The 23,300-nt window shown below is 31.9% G+C and overlaps 1 protein-coding gene across 1 annotated transcript in view; it reads right to left on the bottom strand.

Moving 5' to 3' along the window:
- The window catches only part of LOC130448871 (uncharacterized), a 188,044-nt gene extending 165,132 nt beyond the window's left edge, over positions 1-22,912 (bottom strand). The window contains exon 1 of the mRNA XM_056786434.1: positions 22,584-22,912. The gene's annotated coding sequence lies outside the window, so the exon portion shown is untranslated. The remainder of the gene's footprint in view (positions 1-22,583) is intronic.
- Between the last annotated feature and the right edge of the window lie 388 nt (positions 22,913-23,300).

The raw sequence follows: 23,300 nt of genomic DNA, 5'->3' as shown, positions 1-23,300 counted from the left end.
TTATTGTTAAGTTCCTTCCTTTCTAATGCTTCTTAAACATCCTCTCTCCACCATATTTATAAGAGGTGTGACTATTAAATAATTGGTGATATAAAACATTTTATTTTGATATTATGTATATTTATTTATTATCACCTTCAATAAATATCCCTCCTCTATGCGAATCTTCCAATGTCCAAAGTGCAGGAAGTCTTTTTCTGTCAGTTCCTTCAGGATATGCACAGCTTTTTCTTTCACAGCTTCAATTCACTAAAATCTTTCTCTTTTTAATCGAGATTTGATTCGTCACACGTTATTACATTTTATAATCAGTTTGAATCATTTTCAATCGTTTTCAAAGTATCAACACATATATTTTGGAGAGGTTTTTATTGTTCAAATATGAGAGTATTAGGCATCATTTTGCATACACTTTTCGCATGTTCAAATTTTTATGTAAAAATCGTACATATTATTTGTCAATTCCTTATAGATTCTGCATTCGCACGAATACTTAGCCGACGATCAGTTCGAACCAGATTACCGATATTTTCATCCGTAGAAGGGCGACCCGAACGGGAATCATGTTCAATACCTTTTCGGCTGTTTTAGAAATCACTCAAAAACCCTTGTTTCAATAATTTATAAATTTTAGTTGCAGTTTTTTCACTTTTAATGTGAAATTTCACAACCTTAACGACAAAACAAAAAAAACGGACCTTATACAAACGAAGGCAGCGGCTACACTGGTTAGTCTACAGACATCTAGATTTAGAAAACGTTTCTGAAGATATTGTTTCACTATAGAGAGAAATACTAGATTGTCAAAAAATTGTGACAATTTATAGACAAAAGCTTAAGAAAACTAAAAAACAACCATAAAAATAACTAAATAAAGATACAAATAAAATAAAACTTCAATATACATAAGAAAACCACAATGAGTAACAAAATTATAGGTAATAGTTTACAGAGTAGAAGGCCCTCAAATTATTGCGAAATGCGGGAAAAGATGATACCGATTTGATTTAAATTGGCAAGTGATTGTGCATTTTGTCGCATTGTAAAATATTGAGCCCTTAACTAATTCTGAACGTGGAGTAGATAGGTAAAGGTCGTGCTCCGCATTTCTAAGTGGATAGCCGTGTAACGATCTTTCTGAAATTGGAGAAGCGTGCTTACGAATTAGGCAAACGCAATCAAAGATTAATAAGGAAAGAAGATTCAGAATTTTTAATCTTGTCCGGCTGTCTTTTGTAGTTTGAAAATTCGCCCAAATTGAGTCGCACCAAACGTACCGCAGAAGGGAAGGGTATATGGGAGATGCGACTCAATAAGGGCGTAATAAACTGTTAAGGAGGTGGATAAGTTCAGTTCTTTGGAAACTAATCTCTCTAAAATTTAATTTTTTAGACAAGGCGATAATATGTAACCGCAATTTTACAGATTCAACGACGTCAATGGTAGTGTTATTTAATAAAAAAGACTGCAATGCATTTTCATATGATAAACCTTTGGATTTAAAAACGTTGAGACGTAGAAAGATTACACGCACCTTGATATCAAAAAATTCCATTTATTTGTACAAACAATTGTTTCCAAAAATTACCACCAATCAATTTATTTCCAATTATTCTATGTAGATAGCAATCAACACCATAAATTCTACCCGTGTCTCTTTTATATGTATGTCCTACTAAATATCAATTTGGTTCCTAATTATGAATTCATTACCGCAAAACTGATTATTATATACAATTATTGTGCACTGGAGATAAATTTTGCACTGGCAAATTACTTCATTATTAGATATTTATTTTTCTTTCTCTTTGATTTAAATAAAATTTAAGCCGAAAGGCGCCGCTAGGTTGATGCAAAAAAAAACGGTGCAGTAGATGATTACATATCGTATATTATAATGAGAGGTCATCAGTTCCTTTTGGTATCCATAATAATAGGTGTGTATATTTCACTTGTAATTTATTAATGGGCACTCTCCGTGGGTTGGTATTTCTTCGTTCTTTGCCGGTGTCTGTCGAAGCGTTTTACCTGTGATTTGAGAGGTTAGTTATCCGTATTGTTTGAGTCTTGTAGTCGAGAACAGTAGTTTTTTGTACCTTTATAGGTATAAATGTTTGTCAGGCCACCCGGCAAAATGTTTGTCTAAAAGATACAAACAGAATAAAAAAGCCAATTAGCACTTACGTAATCTCCAACATGTAGTTAGTAAATCGACATCGTGCGTAGTTTATGAAACCAATTAAACTGCTATTAGTAGGTAATTATTCATGATTAACGAATTAACAAGGCGAAAAAAGGTTAAAATTTTCACTTTTTGAACGTTTTACTTTATCTAGTTTACAATGTTTTAAATCAAAAAATTTTTCAACGTATTCAATTCAATTCAATTCAAAGTATGGGTCGGAAATTTTCTAAAAAATCTATTTTTCTGTCCAGTGAAATGTCTTTTATATATGGCAAAATTATTGGTAAAAGTTGTTAAATATCAAAATTTACACCATATACAAAATTTAGAAATCAGTTTTCAATTATATATTTTTTATTAGAATCAATTGTAATTTAATTTGGGATGATTAAATGAAGTGAATCAAAAACATTTTCAATGAAAATTGTAAACATCTAGAACTAGAAAATGATGAATATAATAGTCAAGGAGCTGTCAATTTAAAAAGTTCATGTAATTTTTTGTTATGAAAATTGGTAGTTCAAAACTAAAGAAATTGAAAACGCGAAGATTGCATGGATTCAACTCAAACAATGTTGGATGATGAATGATAGAACAATAGTAATTCCACAGAGAAACATTTATTCTAGATTATATTCATTGACTATAATTCTATTTATCAAAAATGAGTCAATGGATTTTAAGCTGGTTTAAAACCTGGACTTTAAAACGAACAAAATAAATAGTCTTCTAACCTAACCTAACCGTTCTTAAATTAAAAGACTTTTTTGTGGGAAATTTAAAATACGCTATTTTTAATTATTTTGTAGCTAATACCAAAAATGAACTCGTTCTTAGAAAAAATAATTTTTTCTATCAATTTTTGTTCAATATTTTATATAATATTGTACATTTGCTCATTTTGGAAAATATTAGATGCTGTTGATGGTTTTTCGTTTTGTCTTAATGAAAATAATTATTGAAAAGTTCGTATTTTTGCGCAACTCTAGGACTCACATCGATCTTCCGGATTCGACACAGATAGTGAGCGCTAGAACCACAAAATGTTTTCTAAATGTGCCTGTGCACCCGATCCTTTAAAAAAGGCTTGGCTGACTCTCCCGATCAAAAAAATTTGTTTACTTAAATATTTTTCTGAAAGGGAATAAAATTTTCTATCGAACACATTGTGCAAACCATTTTATACCGTGAGAGAGAAACATTTATCGATTTTTTTCATACTGAATTTGTTTAAACATTTTTCCAGCTTTGCAAATCCAAGCAAATCTTACGTTTTCAACTCACATAGTTTTGAACTATCAATTTTCGTAAAAAATAGTACATGTACGGTATGAGGGGACTTTTAGATTGACAGTTCCTATAAAATATCACATCAGAAATGTTTCAAAATTGACAGAAAAGGGGTTTACAAATTCTAGCATGCTACAGCGTATAAGGATGCAAGAAATATGTACCATGTAAAAACAGGCGACAAAAAAATTGCTACTGAACACACTGTTCACACTACCACTACACCAACACTCTCAATTACACTGTATTTTGCGCGTTTCGATAACCAAGTTACCGTCTTCAGAGAATGAAAGTAAACTGAAATCTAATAACTTGACTTACCTGTTTTATACTAAATTTTCTCACCAATAAGCCACCTCCCGCGAAAATTAATTCCAAAGGGAAAAAACTCCTTGGCGGGAATATTCTTGCTTATTCTTTGACTACTAAAATAAAGAGTGGGCTCTAAGGAATCGGCCCTTTGTCCCTATTTAAGCTACTCTTACATCTAGCAATTTCGATGCTTTCAAATACATTCAATAATTTATTATCGGATATATTTTTTAACAATTTTACATTATTAATATTTATGCAATGATTGTGACTGGCAGCGTGATCGGCAATACCTAATTTTCCAGTCCGTCCATATTTCAAATGAGCCATGTGTTCTTTAAACCGGACAATAACGGATCACTTAGTCTGCCCAACATACTTTCGGTCACAATCAACACAACTTATTTAACAATATCTTAGAACAGTTTATGTTTCGCAGGAGAAGGCTCATTGGTGGTAGAATTTAGTGTAAAATAAGTAGTTAATAGGTCTCATTTTATCTCCTGTCTCTGAAGATGATAATTTCGTTATCGAAACGTGCGTCACACAGTGTAATTGTGAGTGGGGCAATATTCATCTACTTGTTTACACAAATTTCGGGGAAATTATGTAGCGTGAAATACGTGAAATTTGGACTAGAATAAATAATGTTTTGATTATTAGGGAGAAAGTTTTAAAACGAAACTTTCTTTATGCGGCAAATACTTGTTTAATTTGCTTAATTTAATGCTATTTTATATTCTGTTTGAGTTCAAATAGACAATAGTATGTATGAATTCAAATTCAGTTTGTTGAAAAATAAACAGTTTTCTTGAAATGCAAAATTTCCAGCTTAATTTCATACAAATTATACTATGCTTTGGTCAATGGATTTATAAACAAGAAGTATCAAGAAAAACCAAAATGAAATTATTACGAACTATATTTAGGCCCATACTAACATACGGTTGCGAATCACGGGCACTAAATCAGCAATAAAAAAGTGAAAAGATACAGACATGAAATATTTGAGTAGACTAAAAAGGATAACAAGAAAAAATAGAAATTAAAATGAAACAATTCACCGAATTCATTGAGAGAAACCAGTAGAAACACGGGGCGAAAAATTACTTTGATGTGAATGATAAAAACGTAAAGTTTGACAACAAATTTGACCATGTACACGGCTTATTTCGCATATACCTGCAGGCAGTTCACTTCACCAAAGGTCACCACAAGTTATACTGCAACTCAACATCCGTCTTGTTTAAGATACTGAAATGTGAAATATAATGAAATCCCGTTGTAGATATTTATGGATTAAGAAATTTTCTTCTTCCAAGTGATTAATTCAAGTGAAACTATGACTACATCAACAAAACTAATAATCCTGATAAATGTTTTTCTTTCATGTTACCTTTAAAGAAAGTCCTTGAAGTCGACGTCTAAACAGAGTACCGGCTTACGTGATACCGATGACGTAACAAATAAAAGGTGATGAAGAAATCGAGAAACAAAGAAAATCGTGATAAAAATTCTGCTTCTAATGTGTGTTACTTACGAAATAATAATAGTAATTTATTTCAATTTTTATAAATTAACATAATTTAACATTCTAAATTATAATTAAAGATTTTTTGATTAAGTGAACGAAAATCTTTAGATTTGCTTATCTAGGTCATACTGTTAAAACTGCGGCTGGGTTCCAACAATATTACTAATAATTTTATCGTACACAATTAACACCTTCCAAATGTAATCAATCTTCTTTCTGTTCTTTATTAATAAATACACAATCTGCAACTGGCCAAGTATTTTTACAGTATTTTTACATTCCTCACATCTTATTACAGTGTAAACACCATTTAAAAAATAAAAATAAACGCACAACCTTAAAGTAATTCTACCATAAAGTTATTTGTGCGACAAAGAATTGTGACGAAAATTATAAAAGAATCTCAAAAATGTCATACCTGTGATTTTTTTTCTACGTTTTAACCTGTACGTGTACAAAAAGTAATAGATTTAATGCCTATCATACATTAGAATTATATATTTTATGCCCATAACTTTATTTTATTTCTCGTTCAACGTAGTTAAACGACCTTCAAAACATTTCGTGTCTGCCATCCCTAGAGGGTTGATTCAATTTAGTTAAAAACCAACCTTTAAACTGCCCTTCTTGAGAATAAATGTGACGTGGCATTGAGTTTTCTAAAAACGACTAAATATTGGAGGTAGTTCGTTTCCAAGTTACATCTCGTATTAATTCAAACACAAAATCAATTCAGAAAAGTACATGACTAGTGAACAATTTAGTATATTAAATTTTTAATCAGATGAATATCTACGAAATTGTATTAAATTCTAGGGTAGTGAAGGAGAAACTCATCCACAACAATTAAGATCATATCTTAGAGGGGCGATGATGCTACGCAAACCTAGCAAACACCTTGACCAAAATATCCATCGTGCCATCTGAAAGTATTGACCATTCGGGTCTCTATAAATACCTCCCTTAGAGCTACTTCCATTATTTGTTCAGGTTTTGAGAAACATTAGCCAAGATGTAGCAGCCTTTTCCTATGGACAATTTCAGAAATAAAAACTAGGTTTTTAAATTTCTTAGTGGCATCTTGGTAGAAGCAACGAAGACTACAATTCAAGTGTTCTAATTTGCTAGCTGATACAAGTTTTTTGATCCAGAACATCCAGTAGGATAGGATATGCGTTGAACTTTCACCAAGATATAATCTTTCTTTTTTTTTTCAGTTGGTAATGGTTACTTCACCTCTTGCCGGTTGATTTGCCAAGTCAATGCCTCTTACTCTAGAGTGACCAGGTACCCAGACAAGTTTGACCTGATTGTTTAGTCTGAGTGCGTTTCAAAGAAAACTTTTAACAACTTGCTGATAAATGTGATTATTTCGAGGTTGTGGACTGTTTTCAGATAACTATATATTTATCATCGATGAATTCTATAAAATATTAAATACCTTTGAATTCAATTTATATTTTTTCAATTCATTTGAATTCGGTTTATATGCATTCCATTTATGTAAATTAAACTCATATAAATCGGTTCACAGGTATTGATTAGGTCCATCTAGACTCTTTTATGATCCTATATCTTCCAGTATCTAGTAGTAGGTACTTCCCCACAGAAAGAAATCACATGGTGTCAAGTTATATGAACGTGCGGGTCACTCAACGAATCCTCGTTTGCCTATCCTTTCTCCAAAATTAACACTAAGATACTCCCGCACATATCACACGTTAAATCTTCTTCAATGAGTCGTTCCAGTAGCGTCCAAATTGAATTGTTTCCTCCGACCACAAAATGGAATGCTTGAAGTGCTAATCATCCTGATTTCAATCGAGGTACCACACGCAAAATTACAATGTGCGATCGAAATCATCCTCGTGAAGTGCGTGGATTAGATCAGATATTTGAAATACTCCCGAAAGCATCGATGCAGATTGATTCGGCTGCTCAAGTTGTTACAGATACGGTTTGTTCAGAAAGCGTTGCGTCGGCAACAGAGCTCGTTTTTAAGAATTTCTGGTACGTCTTCCACACTGTTGAACGATTCGGAAATTCGGAAATTTTAAACGTATTTCCGTAACATGCGTTCGTACGCAGATACGACGTAACAAAAAAAACTAATTCTTGAAGCGGATATTCATTTTGAAAATGTGTCTACTCGACAATCACTACGATGTATTTTGTAGTTTCTAAAATGTTGGGTGGTGTATAAGTGCCAACCAGTATTCCGCATCTTCCTTTAATAATTTCTATTGTTACTTCTTATTGGTAGGATCTTCTATAGATTTCTAATTCTAGTTCTTGTGGCTATTATTTCATCTTTTAATTCTGTTATTAATCTTTTAATTTCATGTTATGTAATAGTTGTTCATCTATGGTTGTGTGTTGCATCAAGTTTCCACGTCTTTATCTTTTCTTGTGTTATATGATATGTCTAACTATCTTTTCGTGTTAATGCTTTTGTTAATAGAATTATATTATTAATTATTTGTATGAACTGTTAATATTTGTTGAGTGCGATTAGATCTGTATTCGATTATTGTATGGTTGTGTATTAATCAGTTTCATTCACTTTTGAAACTTCTGACCAAATATTTTTCCACATTTACATGGTTTATTATTGTGTTTTTATAAAACGCCATGTATTTTCTGTATTTCCACGTTTCCAAATATGTTGTAGTTGAATAATTTTTTAGTATTATAATTATTAATAGTATTACTATGATTATTCGTTGGTAGAGTTTATTAAGACACCATTTATAAGTTTTTTCTTACAGTTTTTGTAGCTTATTGTGTTTATTTACGATTTATATCCGTTGTGTTTTGTCGTTTTTGGTAAATAAACCTATTTCATCATTATTATTTATATAAATCGATAAAAACTAACCAATACGATAATTTGTGCCCATTGGTTGAATTATCTTATCGAAAGGTTTCGGAGAAAATTATTATTTCACACACACACACACATACACCCACATCACAAATAACAATACTCAAACGAGGTGTTACGTGTTGAAAGCATCGCTTGCCTCGAGGTGTATTTTTGGTTCCGAGAACTTCGCAAAAAATGGGAAATCGATGTGATAGTTGACATTATTTTCCACGTCCACTGATCTACAATGTAATTGCAAAACATAAACAGTAACCTTATATTTATTGCTACATAAAAATGACAATGGAAAAATGATATAAGACGATATGTATATTAATTGTATTTTGATGGCAATTTGCACAATTTTCTACTAGTTTTAAATAGCCGCTACCAACTGGCAAATTCATTTCTAATATCTTTTTACAAGATCTTTTTTAATGAACACTTTAAGATATTGATTTCGGTTGTTGAAAGTTGTAAGTATATAATTAATTTAAGTTCATTTCTTTACTTTTACCCATTCCATTTCGACGACGTCACAGCAAAAGAGGAGAGGCGTCAAAACGTCCATAATGAAGTCCTCGTTGAAATTCGTGCGTTAGTCTTCATAGTCTAGGCAAAATAAAAAGTACCCTTGCTGCCGAATTAAAAATACCTCGACGTACCGTGCACTACAACGTAAAAAAATGGATCCACTGGGAGCTTTCCAGATTGAAAACGTTCAGAGCAGTCGCTAAAGATATTGATTACAGGTCAGAGCAAAGAATCTTTGAGTACTTGAGTGAAAAGGAGATTGAGAGAAGCTGACTTTTTTAGAATGGTAGCAGTGAAGAAGAACGGACGATAGTAAAACACGCGGAGGTTCTTTAATGGTTTGGGGATGTTTTGGAGAAAGGGAACCTGATGAAAATTGAAGGGATTTTGAAGAAAAAGGTTATAAAAATATTAACGGAAAATCTAGTACGTTCTAACCAACGTCTGATGGGCAGAAAATGTATCTTCCAGCATAACAACGATCCTAAGCATACTTCAAAACTGTGCATAGAGTATTTGGAAGAATTAGAAAGGAAGAATGTACTGAAAGTGATGATTTGACTGTCACAGTCGCCCGATTTCAACCCGATTGAGTTGTTGTGGGACATGGAACGATTATTTGTAGAGATTGTTACAGAGAATGCCACAATTGTGCAACGAAATAATAAAAGCAAAAGGGTGTTAAATCGGTGAGTCAAAAATTTCAATACGTAACAATTACAGACTGGAGTTTTATTATTACTTTATTCTTATCTATATTTGTTCTTTAAATCATAAATATTAAAATCGATGATATTGTTTTTATTTAGATATTCAATAGTCTTGAAGAAACGAGCAAAAATGTATTTCATTCAAGTATTTTGGTTTAAATCTTCATATAAAATATTTACACTGTACTACTCGAGTAAAATGGCAATAAATTTCTTCTACGGTCAATTACTAGAGCTTCTACCTTACCCTACAGAACTTTATATCGATACAAGTAACAAATTTAATTCTAAGAAACTTTAGCAAGGACAAACAACCTTCTCGACACCCTTATCTTCCGTTGTTGTCTACTTGTTACTGTAGCCATAAATATATTCGAAAGATACGGCAATCTCAACACCAAATAGAAACTTTAAAAACGTGTTAGACAGAACTATGTATTACTATCACCGGAAGCAAGGAAATCAACACAAATTTCTAAACCAACGATCAGATTGTGACTAATCAGTTGAAGTTTTGATTGGACGATACAAAAGTAATGTATGGTGTTTTTATGTTTGATAACAAGTGCAACGTCTACGGTTAAACTTATTCTTAAGTTTACAACTTGATTTTAATTCAGTTCCTCTCCACCCTTATAAAATATTTAGATTCAAATTTAATCAGAACGATTTGAATGAAATTTTAAACCTCTCGAAAGTGAAATATACCAATGTTTTGGTAAAGAATAAAGCCATATGGTTAACGATATATAACTAACTACATAGCCGTTCAGTATGATTGAAATATGACCAGTTGCGTATACTTATATCTACCGGAAGTTTAAAATTCTTCAGAAAATAACTAGTAGACGGCGTTTCATAACAAATAATTATGTCATCGCTTTCCATTTAGTGATTATGCCTTACTGTATACTTCTGGATTATAATAACATTGTTTATGTTCGATTTTTCATAAAATAAAGAATGGATACACGTCTGATGAGGTAATTACTAAACAGATCAATTTCCAGGAACTTTTTATATTCAATGAAACAATTTTCAAGGGCCCAATATCTGTTGTAAATACTTACAAAAACTAGGGAGAATTAAACATGGTTGGTATGTTAATATAATATATACAGGGTCTTTCAAAACGTTCGCATATCACTGCATTAAGCGAAAAAAATCGATTAAAAATCACCAATTACAATTCTGTGTTGCTTTTTAATTAGCATATTTCTTGAACATAAATTTAGAATTCAATTTTCCAAAAAATAAATAATGTATTGTGCTGTATATGAAAAGATCATTTAAAATTGAATATAATGATACAAATTTCATCCCTATAGGTCAATTACGAAAAAATCTATGATGTTTTTACTATGGTAAATGTTTTGAAAATATACTTAGTAATTTCATCACAGTTAGAGAAAGTTCTTTGTGTTCTTTTACAATTCGTATTAATAGAAACAATTGCTTTGTGCTTTATGTTTATGATGTTCCAAAAAAATCAAGATTATAGAATTGTTCCACTGTTTATATATTTTGTGTTTGAATTTCTCGATTGTGTTTTCGTTAATATCAATGACTTCAAAAGTTTCTTTCTATTCAGTTTTATATGTATAAGAAACTTTTGAAGTCATTGATATTAACGAAAACACAATCGAGAAATTCAAAAAATACTGTAAACAAAAAACGGAACGTAACTATTGGAAATAAATGCAAACACAAAATATATACACAGTGGAACACTCAGATGGAACAATTCTTTAATTTTGATTTTTTTTGAACATCATAAACATAAAGTACAAAGCAATTGTTTCTATTAAATTTCAAGTGAGAACCTTTATACGAGGTTGTATCATTATACTCAATTTTAAATGATATTTTGATGTATAGCACGATATATTATTTATTTTTTGAAAAATTTGATTATAAATTTAGAATCACAGAATTTGATACAACTAATAATTTTTGACCATGTGTGTTTAAAGCAATATAATTAATTTCTTGGTTACAACAATCATTTTTGGCATAAATTTTCGATCTAGCTTCTTCCTCTACTTACACCAGTTGTTTCTATAATATTTTCTTGTTATTTACTAAGTTAAAAACAACTTTCATACTGCAAAAAATCACATTAACTCTATTATATCATATTTCTATTCAGTTCTATACGTCCCAAAGGACGAGATAGTGTATTACGCGTTCCGTTAAACTAAATGCAGCTAATTTCTCCAGTTAATTCACGCCACGGTTTTACAACGCCGATATTATCACGGAAAAAATCGAAAGAGCGCGCAGAGCACGTCGTTCACATTTTACAATGTTTTGACAATCAAATTTTAGATAATATAACAAAATATTTGTTTCTCTCCCTCTCTTATAATAGCTCAAATACAACTTTGTGGTGATTGAAGTTTGTATATGAAGTTCATCCAATACATCTCATATTTTTTGAAGGGCTGTACTATGTTCAGCCAAGTTGACTTTTTCTAAATATTCATTGAAGATCCTAGCACGGAGGAAGCCCGTTATAGTACATAAAATTGTATTGGACTAAATGGATAGCGGAAAATGTATAACATACTCAACAAAAATGTTTATTATGTCATAGAACCTCTATTCATAAGATTAGTAGTGTCCTTGGTGCTTATACCAGCCAAAACCATAACTGAGACTCCTCGATAGCTTATTCTTTTTTAACCGCTTTGGAAAAATTGTTCTTTTTATTTTCTCTAATTCTTTCACGACCATCTCCTAAACCTATCCGAAAACTAAACTTTACTCGCGATGTTCCGAGGATTCCAGTTGACATAGGGCAGATCTCCTAAATGATAATTTAAATAAGAAGAGACCAAAAATCTTCTATGGATGATTCTGGCATTCTAATGTAGTTGCTGGTTTGACTAGACCGCTGAATGAATCTCGACTTTTGTATCAGCCACTATTGCAGCATACCTTTTGTTTATAAGGAATGGTACAGTGTTGTGAAAATAACGCAAAATGATAATTGTACAATAAACCTGGTTAAAAAGGATTTGAAAAAACCGTGATTTTTTCATTTCTCCAATAGAAGCTCCTCACTAATCTAAAAAAAATTGATTGTAGACAATATACGTTATTTCAAACTTATAATTATACAAATAAAGCAAACTTCTTTTGTTTTTGTAACTTAATATTCAGTGTAAGTTTCTTTAAATACCTAAATTTTGTCAGATATGGGTATACCAACAACTGCTGGTTAGTCAAAAAACTTGTGGAACGTCCCCAAAGCCATCAAAGCTTCTTTCTTGCTTTTTTGGAATCTTTTCGATGCCTCTATCAATAATTTGTAATCAGTTTCATCTTTACTCTAATTCTCGACAGTTCTACGATTGCTGGAATTACTTCAGTCATTTCATGAGCACATACTTCGCCGTTTCCTCATCACTAGGTCTAACTTCAACATTAACCTCACTGTCCCATGGCAGAATGTCTTGTATATAATTATACGAGGGTTCTCAGCTTTACAACTACAGTAAACTGGAAATCAGTGATGGATAGAACATTCACATGAACTCAACCTAATCAATTTTGAAAAGTTGTATTATTTTTATTATTACTCATTTAGTAAATATTTTTTTTCACTCGTTTTCAACGATATAGTTGAAACCATTCCAAATTATATAAACCATGAACTTAAATTGATAAAAAAATATTTTTAAGCAAACTCGTCTGTATAAAACTGTCTGGTATCAAGCGATAGGTCAACACGTACAGTTATTTACTTTTTACGTTGAATTTATAGGAATATTGTTTAATTTTATGCCCCATTAAGATAACAAAAACCAGTACTACGACCGTGAGATGGTTGATACTAGCAATTCTCGCGATATTCAATTTCGTTTAGCTGTTACTTTCATTAGACACGTATGAACTATTAAAAAAAGATGACTAAACTTTCAAGAGATAATAAATTCATTTAGCGATTAGCGATGGGAGCTTCCCAAGTATTTCAATAACGTTCTTTATACGCAAATAAAAAAATAAGGTTCTCGACTATCTACGCAGTTTTGGTGTCATCCAGAATTTCAATATCTTTAATCTCCTACTAAATGTGAGGAAAAACTTGATAGTACCTGTTCTCAAACTTATAATTCACGTTATTTGATGACTGTCATATTCTCTCACGATTCCGTGTTAATCTTTTTCAATTGATTAATGATACGTTTAATAGCAGTCTTAATAACGTTTTTTCAAATAATTTATAGAATTAATGGGCGAAAAACGTTTGCTACTTCAATTAATTTTTCGGTATCATAAAATCTAGAAAAGTTAAGGATATTTTTAATACTTAATTTTAATTTTTTGGGACAATCTGTATATGTATCAACTTAATAGATATTTCTGGTTTCTTATCATGGGCCAAAAAATTTCTTACAAATTTTTTTGTAAGCAAAAATGCTCGCGTAAATATTTACTGTCTTGGAGAATGCATTGCATTGAGATCGAGAACTTTGTAAGCAAATTTTGTTATTGTATACAGAAAATTTAAATTTATTTTGTTAATAATGGATGTGCCTCAACGTTTAACAACACATGTGACGAATGAAGAAGCCGCTAGAATCATCGCGCTCATATAAGATGGCCGCAGTCAAACATACGTCGCCGGGGTAATTGGAGATCAACAAAGCACCATATCCAGAGTTGTTATTCGCTATCAAGACACAGGGCAGCTAACCAGAAAACCCGGACAAGGTCGTGGAAGTGTAACTTCGGTAGTAGATGTTCGTTATTTGAGGTTAACGATGTTAAGAATTAGGCTGCAAACAGATCTGTTGGTTGCTCGTAATGTCGGAATAAGACTACAAACAGTTCGAAATAGGCTGAGAGAAGCAGGTGTACGAGCCAGAGTGCCAACTAGAGGTCCACGTCTTACCAGAGAACATCGTGTAGCAAGATTAGAATTTGCTCGAGAACACGCAAATTGGAATATTCAAGATTGGTCCAATATTTTAATCACGGATGAATCAAGATTTTGTCTGTATTCATCAGATAGGCGTATACCAGTTTATAGGCAAGATCAGGTTGATTTTTGTGAAACTGAAAGCTTCGGTGGTGGCTTTATCATGGTTTGAGGAGGATTTTGTTTCGAGGATCGCACGGAGTTATTACCAGTGTCACCAAGAAGACATTTGTGACGTTAAAATATTGGATTATGTGAAGTTAATGAAACCGTCTCATTTCTTGTGGAAGATATTGGGTACGGGTAATGAGGGGTATCTCATACAGAAGAAAAGTTGATGGAGTGTCCAGCTTTAAACGATAAATACATGTAAAAACATTCCAGAATTATGCCGAGTTTTAAAATTCAATTTCATGGAAATTTCAACAGCTTGCGCTGTACAAAATGGGTGTTAATAATCTTTTATACTGATGCTAATGTGGTGCCACCCTTATTCAACACAAATCGTCGGACACTTTTTCATTTACACCGATTATTGTCCATATTTCTCACTATTTGTCTAAATTATTGTTCTAATTATTAATTTCGTTAAATCGTTCTAGTTTTATTTGGTGGTTTCTCATTTTTTTTTAATTTATAAAAACAGTAATTTCTATTACTAAACAGATCTTCTGAACTCAACTTCTTATTCATTGGATTAATCGGCAAATTGAGCATTAAAATGACTGAAAAATTGACCAGTAATTGTCGAAAACATGGAATTTAGTATCCATTGTTTCCGTTACTACTGTAAGAGGTCTGGCTATTAAATAACGAGACTGTGACTATGCATGTCCCAAAACACGTTTCCGTCATTATTACAGTATTTGTGCAGTAGTTAAACTAAAAAAAAACTCCGACTGAGTGGTATAGATTGTAGCAAGGGGCCTAAGGGGAAAATTTTCTATCTCGTGCACGTGTTTTTGAATGGTGTAAGCGTTTTGGTGAAGGCCGAGAAAGCACTGAAGATGACCAGCGCCCAGGTAGCCCTGTGACTGTTTCAACTCCGGAAACAGTGACCAAAATCAACCAAATTTTTGGTGCAGATCGTCGAATGAGCAGAAAAATTTTACACCAGGAATTACATATGACTTGTGCGAGCTTAGTGCCAAAAAATTTGCCTCTTGACCAAAAGCTCTTGCGTCAACGATTCTGGTCATATTTCCTTGAAAAGTTAGAAAAAGATCTGCTTTGAAAGGGACCCGATTTGAGTCGATTGAAACGGTAAAGCAAAAAATGGTTGAGCTCTGAAAGGCACTCACCAAAGAAGACTTCCAGCACTGCTTCGATTAATGGAAAAAACGTAAGGAAAAGTGTGTGGCGAGGAGAGGGGAGTATATTGAAGGGGAACATTAGAATGTAGAATAATTTTTATAATAAAACCCTTTTTCGTAAACAGTATCGTTATTTAATAGCCAGACCTCGTATGTATATTCACCCCAATGTTAAAAATAAAAGTTATAATCGTAATAAAAGCTCAATTTAATGTTGGGTTAAGTTAATAAAGTGTTTATAGTAATTTGTATATATTTCAGATAGTTAAATATGCCTTGCAAGTTAGTATATTAGAACGGTAAATCGTAGCCGCCAAGCACAACAGAGGTGAAGTTCCTAGAAGCCCACCAAAGAAGCGACAACGTACAAAATCTATTGTTTAGATTGATGGCTTCTATCAAAAATGCTACTCGTTACGTTATTCACAAAATGTACGGGTACATATTTTTCAAAAACATTTAAATGAAAACTCCAAGAACGCGAGCTTTTTAATGATTGTATAGCATCATTATGGGAAGTATTGGAAGATAATATATTGTTAGAAAACATTGTATTAAAACGATTATGTTAAAATTAAAAGGGAGGTGGATATTTAAAAATGGTACAGTCGGACGCCCCGGTTAAAATTCTAACAGAAGTTGAAAAAAACCAAAGTTGATGGTGCAAGGTATACAAGCATCAATAAATTCTTATTTAGAATTCAATTAAAATCTTTTCAATTTATTGTGACTCGATCAAGTTTTATTTACTTTCACCATATTACACTTCACACATTATGTTACTTAATACCCTAAAAAATTTAGAAAACTGAAAGATTATTGAAAAATGGAACAGCTTAAGAAAGTTCATACACAAATTGAATAACAAGAAACTAAACTTTCTCCGAACATTGTTAATGTGTATGAAATATATATTGAAGTAATCTTAGAAGGTTAATTATTTTCGAAAATGAAAAAAAAATTATAAAGTATTTGAAACTGATATTTTAGCTGAAAAATATGAACAGAAAGTACTTCGGCTTCCCCATTATCATATCCGATTCTGCCTTAGTTTTACCCATTTTAAAACTCACAAATCTGAATTTGCGAGAACGAAAACAATGCGTATACCAATTTCACGGAAAAGATGTCTTGATCCACAACACGTTCTTGCATCTCACAAGGCTAACTGGGACTAAACAACAATCATAAATATCGAAGAAATAATTCACAGTTTAAGAAAACTTTTGACCGGTCGGGTACGTTGAAATGAACACTATAAACCAAAAGATATCTTGTGTGCCCTTCTTCTACTTAGTTGCTGATTATGTCTCAGTTTTCCAATACTATTTTCTGTAATTTTTTTCCAGTCCTTGTTAGTTAAAGGATACCCTAATCGAAACTTTCGATGGTATGTTATTCAACGACGAGACGTACTATTCGTCTAGAAAGGTTTTTGAATAAGTAAAATTACCGTTACTGATCTTCTGAAAACCGCAAAAAAAACACTCAAGGTCAATACAATCCACTAAAGTGATGTAAGAGCGGATCTTTTCCAAAATGCTAACGGTATCAATTAGGGAAGGTTAAAATCCACTTAGGGAGACTTACATTCAATTATGGAAGGGGGATAAAAAGAAAGAAAATAGGTGCACAAATAAACAAATAAAAAGGTCGACAACTGAGCGTTTAATTCTCAGTATGATAAATTTTAACCTCAAGAATTCAAAAAAAAAAACAGAAAAACGGTATCTCGATCAAAAAGTTATATAAACTAAACTAAATTTGAATAGGATGGATTTTAATTTCAAGAATAATTGAATTGTCACTTTGAAGGTTGTTTTTTAAACGTATTGATTTTAAAATTTCATGAAAAATGTATTTCATCGTAATTCTCGTTAAATTATAATAAGTAGTTTTTTAATTTTTTAATATCCGTATAAACGTATTAACAATTTGATATTTCGACCCTCATTTCAGTCCCTGACAATGAATATGTAGTTATTCGAAAGCTTGGAATACATATTAAAAAAGATGTTTGATAGCCACAGTCCCACCATAATTACGTTAATAAACAAGTTGGCTAGTTAAAATGTCATCAGTCACCAACTAACCTATAAAATTCAACTGCATACATAACGACCTAACCTAATCTAGCTTATTAATATTTTATATCATTCATAATCTAACCGATAAATATTCGACTCTTTTTATCAAGACCTAGCCTATGTTGAATTGAATAGCAATCATAATCAATAAACTTCAAATCTTTTTAATAGCTTTGTTCGCGGTAGTTGATTTGCACATATTCCGAATTTATTCTTCTGAAAGTTTCAAATGCGCATGCTTGGTTTAGATTATATTCTGAACATGCATAATTCCACGACGATTTATGAACGTCTATATAAACTTTTTCTGATATGTGGTATCGCAATACAATCTATTGTTGATAGTTTGCATTCATCTAAATCCTCGTCACTGGATTCAAAGTGATCGGAATCTAAAATTGATTTGTATTCAAAAACAAGCTAAGAGAATAAACTCTATATAATTACAAGTGTGTAGAAGACCATATTGTTTAGAGTGGTTAGTTAGTGGTAAATATCACACAAAAAGTAGGACGAATGCGCACTCGCCGGTTTAAAAATCCTTATCCAAGTCCGAGGATACGTTGGACGTATTCGGAACACGTTCGTTATTAGGAATCTGTGCTCCACGAACCCAGAATTTTAAATCCTGGACTTATTTTTTTAGCACCGATAACGCACAACTTTAAACTGCACATGAATTTGATGATATTACATGTTAAGGATCTGTACCGTTTTTCCAATTCCTGAAAATGCACTAATTTTTATTATAATCCGAAACTCCTGTTTTTTAAAATGTTATCGTTATTTTGCACCTAATTCTCCCTTTATCTTTATAATCATTCTAATTATCGTATTATGACAAACCAAGTGTGTCGATGGTGGAAAGAAAAATTTTCGCCGGATAACATATTTAAGTTGAGCTCGTCATAGAATAACACATTAACGATTAGTTTCTCAGGTAACAGCTACGAAAAACCGTCACATCTCTATGCATGATACAATGTATTTACATTGACTATTAACACAGACGGATATGCTATACTTTACAACATTAACTACTTTAAAGATCTTATGTTAAAGGTTTTATGAAATGCTGATGGAACTGATGGAAATCTGATATTAATAATAAATATCAATATTTTATAGATTCTGCTAACTTTATCGTGTTGACAGCAGAAGACAGTTAAGCGATGATCAATCAATATTACATAAATACGTACGGCACTCATACCAAATTAAGAAATGAAAAATAAAGTATAAAATTCGGATTTTTGCTTCGAAATTTCGTTTTCTAGAAAAAAAAAACGAATGGGGTACAAAAAGGGCGCAGTTCACGTCTGGTATCCTGTTTAAACCAAACTCCCATACATGTAGGTACATTTTACTCGTCTATTTACGTTTTATAATTTATAATTCAGTTGTAGCATGTTAACGAGGTATAATAATGAATAAACACTACTATCTTCATTCATTTGGCTCAGATATCATTTTTACTAAAAGCAGAATCAGTCACTTCATTTCTTCATCATTGTTCAACCATTCAGTAGTACTGCCAAACCATCAAAAGTAAGCTCTGTGAAAGCTTGTGCTAAGCGCACCATGCAACTCGAATTACACGGAATCTCGGATGATTAAGACTCTATTATATTGTCTTTACGATATTTCCACTGTATTCTTTAGACTTTTGTGTATCTATTTGAGTATCCGAAATTCGCAATCATAAATAACTGTTGATCTAATTACTCTACCAGACGAAAAATGAAACACTGGATAGCATCCTAGACTAGGATCAACCTATCTGAAAAGAGCTATATCCAATAAGGTTTTTTATGTAATGATAAATTGAATAGAGGAAATAAATTTTTAATGATATTAAGCAAACAAGCGACTTATAGCCATCTATATATCCTCGTATAGACAACGGCCTTTTCGTTTCTTTGACAAAAACGTTACAAACGGGTACCAGGATATTCTGACTATTGCTTTGTCTACCACAAATCGAGTTCTGAATCATTCAACTCTTTTTGAACCACATCAAAAGCGCCGGCGGTACTAGTAAGTCTGCATTATAAGGAGAAGGATTTATCACAGATTCCAAATTTGAATATTCGATCATACGTTTTGGAATAACCTTTAGTAATCATGAAAATGATTAGTGGGTTCTTGCCACACCATTGGAAAGGCCAAAATACATGGTTTTTCTCTTTCGTCCAGTGAACCAATGACACGCAGACATAGGGAGCCCGTTGTTTGTCTTAATCTATGATTGCACCAAAAAACATGATATACATTTACAGAAAATGGTCTGACTTGTGACTTCACAATGTTACAAATATTGTCAGGAGAAATTTTTGCAAACTGTGATGTATTTGACTTACCACTTCTGTGCTGCAAAAAAACTCTTCAACTAAAAGAACTTTTCATGTACAATACATAAGAGAATATTTAAATAGCCCTCACCAAAAACTCTACTTAAAAACAAAGACCAATTAAATAACCATCCAAAAAATTTACTACCTGCCAACAAAAATATTGAATTTATTAATGCTTTATGAATATTGTTTCTATTAGTTGGAAGGGTTAATATTAATCAATTTTCAAATGTTCGTACACACATACTTAATAAGGCGATGTTTTTGGAAAAATGTACCAAAATTGATTTTATCGTCTTGACAGTGAAGAACTAAATTAAAATTCGTCCTATTTTGCTTATGGTATGAGCTGTAACATTCAGATTCAATACCAACAGATACTTGCTATTTCAATACATTCCAACAAATCGTTTTGTTAATTTATTGTGTTCAAAAATATGAAGAAAATGCGAGTACCTTGAATTTAATTTTAAAATCAGGTCAAATGTCGCCATATTTCTATCACGTGTTACTAATTGAAATTTCAAAATTATTCTAAGAATTTTTTCATTGCTACATGCTGCAAGTTATGTTATCCACGATTATTTCTTCATTACGCATTGAAAACTATTCAGTTCAATAACACAATTTAAGAAGAATTAATTTCGGAGAAAATTGGAGAAGAAGGGCTTCTAGAAGCAAATACTATTTATAATACAAAAATGTGGAGAATTTGAGTTAAGCAAAACAACCCTTTCTGGTATAAATAAACACTTTATTATAAAGTACACAATCCATACAGCATACGTTTCGAGTTTGAAAACGCCACGTTGTTTAGTATTCGTTTGGCAGCCATCAATAGTGAACGTTTTTAGTGTATTTGTAAACATGGAAAGATTGGTCATCGTTATGTGATATAAGACTTTTATTTGACAAGTCTTTTCCGAACCAATATAGAAGCTGAACTAGATTATACTCTGGGTGAGTCTGCTCCTTCGTTATCAACTGTAAAAGATTGGGTAGCAGAGTTTAAACAAAGCAGTACGACTTGCGAAGACCTGCATCGCAGTGGTCAACCAAATGAGGTGTCAACTCCAGAAATGTTGAAGAAAACCCACAAAGCGGTGCTGGATGATCGTCAACTGAAAGTGCGCGAGCTAGCAGACATTGTAGGCATTTCAAAAAGTGCGATACATCGCATATTAACTGACAATTTGGTGATTCCATCGAGTTTTTGGCAATGTTTCGCAGAAATAAAATCGAACTTTTGTAACGTTTTATAACCATGGATGAAACGTGAGTCCATCGCTCCACACCCGAAGCAAAAACGGTCGCATTCGGCTAAAAAGAAAGTGTTGTTTCATCAAAACAATGCACCAGCTCACACATCCGTTATTGCAATAGTCAAAATCAAAGAATCAAAGTTTGATTTGCTATCTCATGCACCCTATTCGCCAGATTTAGCTCCTTCGGATTATTCTCTGTTCATATACTTGAAAAAATGTGATGGCTTTGGGGTGCTTGACGATTCTTATTATAAAAAAGGTGTTGAACTTATTGTACTTATCGCTGAGGAAAGTTATGGAACTAAAAGTAGATTTTTCCAAAATTTTTGTGTTTTCTTTGTTGGGCCAGATGCTCTTGGTATCATCCTCGTAAAATATTCACAACTGCGTCGAGTATTTTAAAAGAAAAATGGAATTTAATTAAAAAAAAAAAGAGTTTTTACATTTCAATATCTTCTTATGATTAATTAGAATATCGGAAAGCAGCAAATTTCATATAATTTATCTCCGTTATACATTTTCAAAAAAGTCTTCAAGTTCTTTGTTTTAATAACCGTTAGTTACGTGAAACGGTTGTTGCGTAAATATGTGGCAATTTACTGAGTAAACGACAGTAGAAAGAAGCCATTATCTAATTTGAATCGCCCACGAAGAATCAATTACTTAGAGAAATGATTTATAAAAACCAGATATTATAATCGATAAGTTGATGTTTACTTTTGTAATCCGCGACCTTTTAGAGCTTTATAAAGATGAGTTACTTCTAAATTTCCCATTTTTACCGATTGGTTAATTTGAATAGAAATTATTCAGTCGGCGACCATCTGTTATTCACCATAACAACGACCTTGCGTCGCATAACTAAAACTAAAAATTACCCATCAAGTTACAACCCTTTACCAACGTTTTATCACATATTACAGTAATTAATCAACCATAATAGTTTTGGAAACTGTATCCCAAAAGAATAAACTTTTTCATTAAAAAGAGAATGTTAAGTGACCTTGTTATCTTTATTGTAAAGCGAATCGAGTTTTACACAAAGAAAATTTGATTGCACAAACAATTGTGCAATTAGATTACTGCAAAGATTGATTAATATAAAAAAAATAATCGATTATATACATTTATGAAGTATCGTTATAAAATAATGATTCAAAAATGTATTACTAATATTCCTAAAACATAATTAAAAAATATATTTACCTTATTCTTTTTAAATATTAATCCAAACGTAATCCAATTATATCTTTGATAATGTATTAATTAGCACTCAAGTATTCGTTTAGCATCACACAAACTTTTTATTGTTGATAAAGTAATTAAAAGCACGGTCACTACAACTTTTTATATATCGAGAAGCAATAAAAATAAAAATAGTCAAAAAAGTGATATTAAATCGAGCACTACATGGAAATTTGTTGACGCTTCACTGTATAAATTTAAATTATCCCGATTTCACATTTAATTTAACGTATTTAGTCTGGCGCGTATTTCACATATAACACCACTTTCAATATCCTGAGTAGTACTGTTCTTGTTCTTCAGTCGCGAGTTGCGCGTGCTGTGGATCTCTACGCTGTTGCCATATTTGCAACTACACTAATATTACAAGGAAAAGTATGCAGGTGAACGTAAAATCGAAGTAGGATATATGTAATTGCTGATATCAATTCAGATACAACCGGTTATTTTGGTGAATGCTTTGATTTACTGAGATAGGCGCATTCTTCATACTTTTATTTAATTTATTTTGTTGTATCCTTCATCGACATTTAAATATTTCGAATTTTAGCTGAGTAAACATGATTTCTATTTCATTTTCTTATACAATAATAGAACGATCCGAATAGCAATTTCAAAATTTAAATTTTGTTCAAATTATCCCATCGAAAATGAGTCGAGGACGATTGGAATTCTGAT

This window comes from Diorhabda sublineata, chromosome 9 (assembly GCF_026230105.1).
Source record: "Diorhabda sublineata isolate icDioSubl1.1 chromosome 9, icDioSubl1.1, whole genome shotgun sequence".
Classification (NCBI taxonomy): Eukaryota; Metazoa; Arthropoda; class Insecta; order Coleoptera; family Chrysomelidae; genus Diorhabda; species Diorhabda sublineata.
This window is presented reverse-complemented; position numbering and strand designations above follow the sequence as displayed.